Source organism: Anser cygnoides, chromosome 1 (genome assembly GCF_040182565.1).
Source record: "Anser cygnoides isolate HZ-2024a breed goose chromosome 1, Taihu_goose_T2T_genome, whole genome shotgun sequence".
NCBI classification, from domain to species: domain Eukaryota; kingdom Metazoa; phylum Chordata; class Aves; order Anseriformes; family Anatidae; genus Anser; species Anser cygnoides.
This window is the reverse complement of record NC_089873.1, coordinates 56,763,459-56,774,479: the sequence shown is the minus strand read 5'-3', so window position 1 is coordinate 56,774,479 and position 11,021 is coordinate 56,763,459.

The window sequence follows — 11,021 nt, the reverse complement described above, 5'->3', positions numbered from 1 at the left end:
ATCTCTCCTCTCTCCCCCTCGCCCTTAAGCCCTATTCTTAGCAGTGCCTCCAGGCAGGGCTCCTGCACACTGATGGATTTCAGCAGCTGGGAGGTGACCCAGCACCTGCTTGAAAGGAAGAGGAATGATTAGGAGGAGATGGCAGCGCAGGGGCACGGTTTGGGCTGTAGGTTTGCAGAGCTGTGCTGCGCATGGAGCATCTCAATATGGGGTCAGGTCCTGTACCACCAAGTCAGAGGGCGCTTTACCTTCACTTCAGTACACACAGAATCTGATCTCTGGTGACTATCAGATAGGCAACTGCATGACACAGTCATTTTCTGTCCTCAGAGGGAGCGCAGGGTGGCACAGAGCCATGGCACGACTGATCCACAGCTCCCATGCCCTCACCTGGGCAGCTGGGCAGTGCCTGGATGGACCATTGAGCTGGGCTAAGTGGGGTGCTCATTGCAGGCTGGCACTGGGATCTGGTGGAGGAGCGAGCACGAAAGCAGCAGGGCAGTCCAGGACCAGAATATTTGGGCTGCAAAGTAGGAGCCAACAGGGGAAGCGACTTCTGCTCCTGTGGAGCTGCAAGGCTCTCCTTTGGGGCTAGGATACCAGAGTCCAAAGGGGTTGAGGATGTATGTGGGTAAATGCAGGTGCCATTAAAGGAAGGAGGAGGAGGATTAGAAGGCAACAAGCAGCTTGTAAAGCATTGCCTGTTCCGGGAGCAAAGGGAAGAAATGTTTTTTTAGGTAAGAGCATGGGTTATACCAGCAGGAGCCAGGAGACCTCTAGGAATCAGGTGGATTAAAACTCATAACACCATAGTGACACCCAGGGATTTCTGCACTATGTACAGAAATAATAAAGCAAGAGGGGAATTCCTGCCTCGCTCCTCTCTACCGACACTCAACACCATACTGGCAGCTACAGCCTGCTGAGGGACAGCTGGAAAGGGCAAGGGCCAGAAAACATGTGCGAGGGCACCTTGCAGGGTGCCTCACCTTGCAAGAGGGCTCAGGCACCTGCCAATGAGTGAAATGGTGAAAACTTCCAGCGCCAGAGCTGCCTCTTGAGGTAGGGGAACTAACCAGGATACAGCATAGATTGTGGGAGGAATCAGACCCACTTATTCATTCCCCTTGCCTCTAATCCCCTGAGCACGGGGCTTCTGCAAGATGAGAGCCCACGGGGAGGTCCAGATGCACGTTTTTGTGCTGATGCTTGCACCTGCCTTTTAATGAGCCCTTGCTTCCAGCTGCCCTTGGCCACTTCCAAAGTTTGTGCCCCATTCTGCATTATCATTCCCACACGAGGAGAGCGATCACAAGATCTTTTTTCCTTCTTGGGAAGAGCACCGATGTAAGCAGTCCCTAATCCAGCAGTGCTTTCTGCGATCCAGTACTCTTACAGAGGGGAACCGCTCCCTCTGCAGAAAATCCTGGGCAAAAAAGTTAAATGTTCTCTTCAAGCAGATCAACACCTGGTGGCAGTGAACACCCTGAGCACAGCACTGGTGGCCTGGCTGCAGGAGCAGGGCATTTATCACTGGATTTGGGATGGGCTTTGTTCTGCATCTTCTTCCTGTTACTGTCATTCTTGCAGTTTCACCTGTCTTCATTTCCTGCAGATCTTTTGATTTTTAGTGTCCACAGAGGGGCTTGGTGCTGACCACAAGCCTTGCCCAACCAACCAAGCAGTGAAGCATCTCACCCGTGCTGAGCAGCCTGGTCCCGTGGTCGTGGTGTAACACAGCATCCCTGCGAAATGCTCAGTCTGCTGAGACAGCTCGGCTCTTTGGGGTCACAGGTGGGTGTCCCAGGCTTTTGGAAAGCCCACCTGTAAGCATCTTACACACACAGGATCAGTGGATAGCTAGAAGCTCATCTTGCCTCTTCCCCCAACAGCATCCAGAGGCAGAGTGTAAGGAGCAGGAACAGCCCTACTCCATCACGGCAACCCGAGACTAAGGGACTTCCCAAGGCTGTATTTGCATCCCTGTGTTCAACAGCCTTAGGCAGAATTCTCCATGGGTTTATAATTTTTTAATCCTCTTATATGTGCTCCCCCAAAACGTATTTCAGACATGGTTGCAGCCCTACTGGGAGAAGATGTTAAAAAACCACCAGAGACTTGGTGACTCTGCAACAGATTAGCCAATGCGTAAACCCCAAAATTTGCTACTCGCTTTCCAACCCTTCACAAACAGCTTCAAGGCATGCCCATTTCAAAAGGAATAATGAAAATGGAAAGAGAAAAAAAGAAAAAAGAAAGAAAAAGAAAAGAAAGAGAAAAAGAAAAGGAAAGAGAAAAAGGAAAAGAAAGAGAAAAAGAAAGAGAGAGAACAGTACCAGGCAAAGTTCCCCATCTTTCCCCATCTTTCCCATCTTTTGTGCCTTTTTAATTGCAGGTTCCCCAGGCACCAGGCTTTTGTTTTTCATCATTCTCCTTCATCCACATGCCCTGGTGCTGGTGACTCAGCTGATCGGATCCAGCTGGTCTGCAGCAGGATCTGCCTGGAAATTGCCTATCGAAGCCTGGGTCCTTTTCATTCCTTCCCCGTTGGGTGCAGCAGAGGTCTCACCAGACGCGGCAGCTCTCTGCTCCAAGGCAATCCATGCTCCTCTGGGTTTGGCACTGGCATCTTCCAGGGCTTTCTGGTGAATCCAGGAGTTCTGGAGAGCCAGCACATCCCACCAGCCCACCGCAGCCTGCAGTAAAGCCATCGGGGGCTGAGGGCTGCTCACCATGCAGGGGAATGTCCACAAGAGGGAGAGTTGGTGCCAGCCTCGGCCCTGACATCACGGAATCGGCACTTGGCCTCCTGATCGTAGGAGAGCCATTCCTCGTGCTTCATTTCCCCAAGCAGAAGTACTTCCTTCCCCTGACAATTAGACTTTCCACACCGTTTTCCCTCCTCCTCTCTCTCCAGCTGAACAGTATTTTGTCTTGCTTGCGTGGGACGTGCCGCAGGGCCATGACACGCCGGCACTAGACGGTGTTATTGGAAAGGCGCTGTGATTGCGGGGGTTCCTCTGCCCTCACTGCTGCTCTGCTCCTCTTCCCGTTCCTAGCAGCCATCCCTGCTGGGATCTGCGCTCGCCAGTCCTCAGATGCCACCAGGACATGGGATTTTCAGTCCATTTTCCAAAAATAGTTGATGGCTACCAGCAACAAGGGCCTAGAGGTCTTGGGACTTCTGCAGGACAAAGCATACAAGGAGGAAGCCCCAGAAGACACTAGTGGTGCGGCAATGATGCAGGAGGGACGGAGCAGGAGGGGTGAAGCCAAGACACCCAGTGGCCAGAAGCTGTTCCCGCATACACACTGATTTGTCTTCCTGGATCCAGGCCCGTGTATGCAGCCACATCCAAAGAGAGAGGGAGCAAGCACCCAGATCACAAGAAATTCACAGTAATGTGAAATTTATTGTACAGCAGGTTATTTTCCAGGGGGAAAAAAAAAAAAAAAAGGGCAAGAAAACCAGCAGGGAGCTGATGTGGGAAACTCCAGAGTCCTGGAAGCCACTGTATGGTTTGGGGCTGGTGGGATTTTTTTTTTTATCAGGTTCCCCTGTGGTCCATAAACATTTCAGAAGGCAGCATCAGCTTTATCTAAAAGGAGCCCAAGCAGCAAGTGATCCCTTTTTGGAGCTGTTCTTATCTTCTCTTCATTCATTTTTTTCCAAAAGCTTTCCTGGTCAAACATCCATGTTTAGGAATATTTTGTGGTCTCAACCTCAGATCAAGTAGAACAGTCATTTTCTCTCTCCCCTCGTTGCTCCTCCACGTGTGTTTTTCTCCTGTTTTCGTTGCCTTGCCCTTTTGATCTTTTCTCCCCATCTCTCCGGTAACGACTGGAGCTCTGAGTAAGAGTCAGAGCACAGTGAAGCACCCCCACAAACCAACAGCGAGGACGTGGACTGGTGGCCGACCACGTGCGGTAGGGATGCGCTCCTCTCCCCTGCACTGTGCAGCCCATCCCGGGGTGAACCTCCAGCCTGAAGGGTCAGTCCCCCCGTCCAACCCTTCCTTTTTTTCCCTGCTCCATCCAGCAGAAGGTTCGTGAGACCTTTTCCCCACTGCAGCCTCCGCAGTTGGTGGTCTCCTTAGTGCTGGCGCAGCACAAGCACCAGCAAGCCCATCCCAACAACTCCACGAACAGTGTCCCTAAGCCACCCGCTCCGAAACCTTTCAAGATATGTTTCAAGGAGTTTGGCTAGGGGCTTAGCAGAAACATCTAACGCAGCTTCCAGCATTCCTGGGGCTCCTAACCTGCAAGTTTGGAAAACGTGTCCAGAGAGACGTCAGACAGGACCAAGTAGATCCATAAGACCCACGTGGCCAGCACCACCACGAAGCCCCCAAGCGTGGCTCCCAGCCCTTTGCTTGTTGCGACGTGGTGGCAGCAGCCACCGGTGCTTCCGCAAGCACATGGGAGAAAATCAGCTCCCGAGGAGAAAGGGACAAAGCAGGGGAGCTGCTGGCAGAGAGGCAATGCCAAGCAGAGCTGGCTGGGTCTCTGGGGAGAGCCTGAGGAGCAAAGCTGTGGGTGCACCCAACGCACTCCTTGGCATGGCTGAGGCAGGAAAGCGAGCTTATTTACAAAACAGCCGGTGGATGTGTGCCTAGCATGCAGAGGATAAGAAAAATGAAAGCACCTGCTGCTAAGACAAAGTTATCGTATGTTGAGTGGCATGGCTTCATATTATACACTTACTTCATACAGATTAGGGTAGAAATAATTTAAAAAAGGTTGTGCTCTGAGGCGGAGCTCCCCTGGCACCACATTGAGGTCCATGTGGAAGCTCGCACTCACAGAGGCTCCCAAAACCAAATCCCCAAACTTCAGAACATTTTCCCTAGCAGCTCAGCTACCCACCATGCCCTTTGAAGTAAAATTTTAATTTAAATCCTTATCCTCCTTTCTTACCTTTAGTGTCTCTCCCATTATCCACACAGCCACAAGTTCCACGACTGCTCACCCTGTCGGTTTGTGACCACCCCTGCTCCGTCTCTCCCCGCACACCGCCGAGTGCCCAGTTTCACCAGTTGCCATCCCAGTGCCTCTCCCACCCAGCTGGGGGCAAAGGGACCCCCCCGCCCCGAGTTGTGCCACCAGGATGCTGGCTGGTGGCTTGCTGCCTGCCCACACCTCTCATTTAGGGAGCAGCCAAAGCGGTCAGGGGGGTTTGGGCTTGCCAGGAGCCAAAAAGAAATATTTTCAGGCTGAATGAGATTGACACCAATGTTTTATTTTGCTCTCTCTATTTTTTTTTCCACCTATGAACTCACAAGCAAACCAGAAGCCGTGGTTTTTGCCATGTCTGCTCAGGAGTGAAATTACAACAGCAGCAAATGCTTTTCAAGTGCCTCAGTGAAGTATGAAACTTGCTCCTTCCTTTCTATCTTTGCCCACGCGTGCATGTATCAGCCTCCCCCCATCTCTGCCAGAGCATGACTTCAGGCGCCCTGGCGGCAGAAAAGCATTAACCCACATTTGCCCCAGACCTTCATCATTTTCCACAGCTGCCTGGACCAGGGCTCTGCCACAGGGATGCTCTGGCTGTGTCCCAGGTGTACCCGTGTCGGGGGGACCTGGATGGGGATCGACGGCTCCGCGTGGCCGGACAGCACACGGGGTGTGCGGGGCGAGGACCAGCCGGGGACACAGCGCTGAGCAGCCCGGCCACGTGGGGCTGAAGCCTTTTCCCTCGCCTCCGTGCACACAGCTGTGATATCCCAGCACATCCTGGCTTAGAAACTGATGGAGATGATTGTCACAGCGCGGGACCCAGGAAAGGAAAGAAGAGAGGGCATTTTGTGAAGGCTAGCTACCCACACCAGCTCCGCAGACGTGGTTTGCTCGCCACCCGTGTAGTCACACCATGCTTAGGCAGCCAAATACTGACTTCTTCTTCATAAATAATAAATAAATAAATAAATAAATAAATAACATTTGAAACAATCTAATTACAGAAAAAATATTTAGCTTGAAACGAGCAGACAGACATTCAAAACCACTTTCTGACATGACAGATGATCTGAGAGGAGCCGCGCCGCGGGCATTGTACGCTCCTCAAACCTGATTTAAAAATACACGGCGTGGCAGCAAAAATAGACACGACCCTCAGCGCAAACATCGCCGCTCAGACAAACATCTCCTGTAAAACACCGTCGGGGATTTGGGTGGCAGCCAGCCCCAGGGACAGCGTCCCCAGCTCCGTGATGGACCCATGCGAATGGCACCGCAACAACACCCGCTGGCGGGGCTGGGGAATTCAATAACTGAGCAACGCAGCATCTCCTAAGGTCATCCTGATGTTGAACGACCCCCACGTTTTGATATCAGAAATAGGTAAAACCACAGCGATGGCAATGAAAACGTGAATGTGAATGGCTCCTCGCAGAAGTGATTGATCTCTGGAGCACAAATATTGCTGAAGCTGACTTCCAGCGTGAGGTACTAGCCGTGATTTTCAGATGGAGGTGAGGAGCAGGAGGCACCGTGCAGGGCTGTGGGCAGGAGGTGGTGTCCCCAAACGGAGCCCACAGCCGGTCACCCATCAGCCCTTCCAGCAGAGGGGACCCAGGTGCCTCCCCAGTGCCACCCTGCCATGCTACACCATCCCTGCATCTTTCAGTCACCTTTCGACTCTACTTTCAGTGTTAGGACCATGCTGGCAGTCCTTCAGACCTCCAGATGTCCCACCTGAGGGCTTGTTCTGTTTGCACGAAGCAGCTGTGACCAGGCCACCAGCAGCCGGGTCTTACCCCTGTTCCTCAGGTCCTGGGCTTGCCGCTCTTCGCTGGTCGGTGACTCTTGCCAGGCTGAAGAGGAGAAGCAGGTCCTGTTCCCAGTATCACCACAGGCCCGCAGTGATGCGGCACAGCTCTGGCTCTGGAAATGGCCATCCTGCACCTGGAGAGCCAGGAGATCCTGGGATACCGCAGCCCCAGGCACCTTACCATGGTGTGGAGCGATGAGGACTGATAATACCAAGCTCTGGGACCTTTCCAAACCGTTTGCAGGAATGCTGTTTAAAGAAGAGACTATTCAAAAACCACCAAAATCTCCTGCCTTTCTGCTGCTCCTACCTCAGATCACCAGGTCTTCCCAAGCCCCGTCATTCCAATGGGTCATTCCTTTGGGCACACTCTCAGTGTGCACTTTCTCTGGCTTGGACTGTGAAATAACCTTTAAAAGCACATCTGGAGGGAAGTCAGGGCCAGAATGAAGCTGATGGAAACACTGCTGATGGCTCTGGGCATGACAGGACTGTGTCCCGTGGGGACAGCCTGGCTGCTGGAGGGTGCACGTGAAGGTTTGGCAAGGACAACTCCCCCTCTGCAGCCCCAAGCAGTCAGGGCAACGTAGCAGAGCTCCGTGCTTGGGAAATGTCCGTGGGCAGTGCACAAGAGAGGAGATTCGCCCCTTGCCTCTGCTGTCCCCACGGCAAATGTCCTTGTATTTTGGGCAGGGGTGCTCAGAGCGGGGTAATTGAGAACTACATGGCCCCAGGGAAGCTGTGCAGCTGTAGCTGCAGGGAGGCGAGGGGGTGGCTGCACGTGGGCATCAATCCGAGAGGAGCCCAGGCACACCATGGGCACGCAGCCCGTTGGCCCTGGTGGTGTCTGTAAGGGTGCTGGCACCCTGCTTCCTCCCTACCTTTGGGGCCTCTCAGGATCCCTGCTAAAAGCACAGGGGCACACAAAGCCGCAGGAATCCACACAAGGGCACTGCGTGGACAATAAGCATCTCTCCTCTTCTGAAGGAAACCCAAGTGCAGGCCCACCATGCACCTGCCCACCTTCAAGTCCCTGCTGCCTCACAGGGACAACCTGGCTCTGCACCGTGGCTGCTTAGGACCGTCCCCAAGTGCCATCAGTGGGGAGAGACCTGCAGGCAGGAACAGCCAAAATCCCAGCAGGGTGGGAAGTGAATCATCAAAACCTCTCCCACAGCTCTTCTCCTCGATGGGAGGCAGCGAAGAGGACGTGGGGATGCTCCGTGAAAAGCCTCCATCAGGGGCTTGCAAGCAGGACGTGGAGGCACACACACCCCGCTCACCAAGAGCGGGAAAGGTTCCAGAGCGTTCATTTATTTTTCTAAAAGTGGCTTTGTTGCCTACTTGGTGGGGAAGGGGGTTGATTATCTTTTTTTGCCGTTAAGGGAGCCCGGGGGAGGCCTGCCTGTGGCCCCAGCCGCAACGAAAACCTTCCAAATGTTTCCCCCCTGAAACGAGAAACATTGAGAAGTGTGGGCACAGAATGAAAAACAGCGAAGAAAGCTCTCTGTGTGCCAAGGCGTGATTCACCACTGTTGGGAGAAACCCTCCCCCTCCCCGCTGCAGGGGCATGTCCCCCTGAGACCCCCCCCCCTGCCCCGGGGGCTGGTGGTGATGCACAGGGAGCGCTGCCTGGGGAAGGCTCCCCTGGCTCTCTGTGTGGGGTTTGTGTCCCACGTGGCACAAAGACACCCAGGAGAGCTTCCCCCAGCCCCACAGCACTCGGGCAGTGAGGACTGGCAGGACAGTTCCCCAGGCTGGGGGTGGTGGTGGGTCCAAACCCCAGGACCTGCACCAGGGCTGCGCATCGCTCGGTTTGGCCCCCTGGACACCTCCAGGCTCCTCTCCCCAGCACCACTCGTGCCACGGCATTAACAGCACGGTGCCTCCCACCTCCTGAAGGAATAGGGATGGGATCAAGCCAGGTTTTCCCTTTCCTCCCCCGGGGCAAGCAGAAAGCCCCCAGCCCCAAGCGCTGCAGCAGCCCTTCGCTCTCACCAACATGAGCCTGGCCAAAACCACGAGTTATTTCTGGAGAGCGCCGTCCCCGCCAGCAGCGGCAGCACAAAGGGGGTGCACCGAAGGGGAAAAGCAAAGCCCTGGTGTTTGCACCACGCGGCGAGGTTTCCCAGCCTGCGGGCTGGGGAGGACGGGGGCACCCTTGGCAAACAACGGAGGAGGGCAGCGCTCCGCGGCACGAGGGCTCCGGCTGAGCACGAAGGCTATTTTAGCAGCGATGGAAACACGCAGGGGCTGCTGCTGCTGCTGCTGCTGCTGCTGCTGCAGGGCTCCGTGAAATCGGTGATTTCTGAGCCGAGTTCAGCTGGAGAGCGCTGCTGCTATAAAAAGCAAAGTGACTTTGCGCTTCGACGCTTCCTCCCGACACACACACACACACAAAAAAAAGTGATTTGTGATTCAAAAGACGAGGAATTTATCATCAAAAAGAGCCGGGGCAGAGCTCGGTGTTTACACATGGAAGAACAAGACAGGCACCGAGAGCAGATGTATTTATATCCATCCATTAATAAAGAAAAAAAAAAAAAAGCCAAGTCAACCATACCTTTGTGCTAAAGTTAGAGCACGGCACTCGGCATGTCCTTAAAAAGGCAAGAAAGTTTCCGCAAAGTGGGACAGCTGCTCCGGGTGCTGGCCCCGCAGGGCTCCTCGCCCGCCCGCAGGCTGCAGCGAGGGAGCCGAGCACCGAGGGGCTTCTTCCCTCTGCTGCAAGGAACCAGGCGAGGGCTCGCTGGGTGCAGCACGCCGAGGCCAGGCTGCAAAGGAGGGCTCGGTTTGTGGGGCTGCCTCCACCAAGCAGCAGAAAAAGGGCCGGCAGCGCTCCAGGGTTGGGGGCTGGAGGGTCGCTGCGAGCCCAGGGCGAAGGCCTGGAGCCGGAGCCAGGACCGCGGGTGGTTCACCCGCAGTGAAGGTCGAGGGCTGGCCAGCCTGAGTCACTGGAGCTCCCGGAGCAGGATGACATTTAGGAATTCTCCAGCAATAACTCATCGCAGCAAGTCCCTCAGTCCACGCACGGGGCTGGAGTTTTTCTCGCCTCGAGTCCCGAACGCCAGGGTGTGTTACAACCCCAGGAAAGTCAGATCTTGCGCCTTGTAAGGTGCTTCCAGAGAGCAGTTAATTATCCTTCTTTTTGGGGAATAAACAGATAGCTCTTTTTATAAGGACAGAAAGGAAGCGTGCAAGTAACCCTCCCTCCCACAGCAGCTGCTAAGGTCTCCCATCAGAGGGATGCTCGGGCTCTCAACCCCGAGGCAGTGCAGGCAACAGGAGGCCAGCAGCAAACCCCCGAGCACAGGTCGGCCCTGCCGCTGGCCTGGGGATCAGGGCTCCTCCCTGGGCATTAGGATTTGGGGCTTAAATCTTTTCACTGAGCAACCTTGTGACCGCCGGGACCGCGGTACCTCCAGCCTTTGCAGACGCTGCCCACGCACGTGAAAACGCGCACTGCGGCTTGCGCTCAGCCACAACTGCCTCGTGAATCATCTATTATTTATTGTTATTTACACTTGCAGAAGGGAAACGCTTTAAACGGGCAGCGCTCCTTTCCTCAGCCAACCTGCAGTCTGTTCAAAGAACCGGTGTCAGCCTCCTTGGGCGAGCTCCGTTCCCGATAAGCCCGCCTTGAGCGATGCGACACCTTTAAGGACTTGTTAGTCGATTCCAGGATCAGCCATTTTATTGCTTTGCCTTGAAATGAAGGTACGCTGAGACCTGCAATGCCTTTACTTCACTTTTTAAGATCCCCCCTGCCTTATACCCTTGTCCCAGCACAGAGGGGCTTCGTTCCGAGACGTCTCCCAGCTCCCGCGACGCAGAGTCCCTGAACCAGCTCCTTCACGACAATTACCCGGCCCTGACTTCCAGGCGTCTAATTTTAGCAGTTACTGTTGAACATCCTCTCGAGTTATTGTTAGAACGAAATGAGCATCATCTGACAGGAACACATTGCAGCTCCTCGGCACACACCGAGGAGGAATGCTTCAGGAGCGTGCGCCTCCCCGCAGCGTTACCCACAGTCCTGCCACCCGGGGGCACGCGTTGTCCCCTTCCCTTTGCGCCTGGTGTCTCGCATCTCCAAAAAATGAAAAATAAAAAAATAATAGTCCTGCGCTGCCCTCAACTGTATTCGGCCTATTCCGCTGTATCATTTCACTCGGCTGTGTTTCCATAATTACTTGCAAATTGCCCAGAGGGATTTATTATTTGTTATTTTTAGGATCGTTTCAGCGGA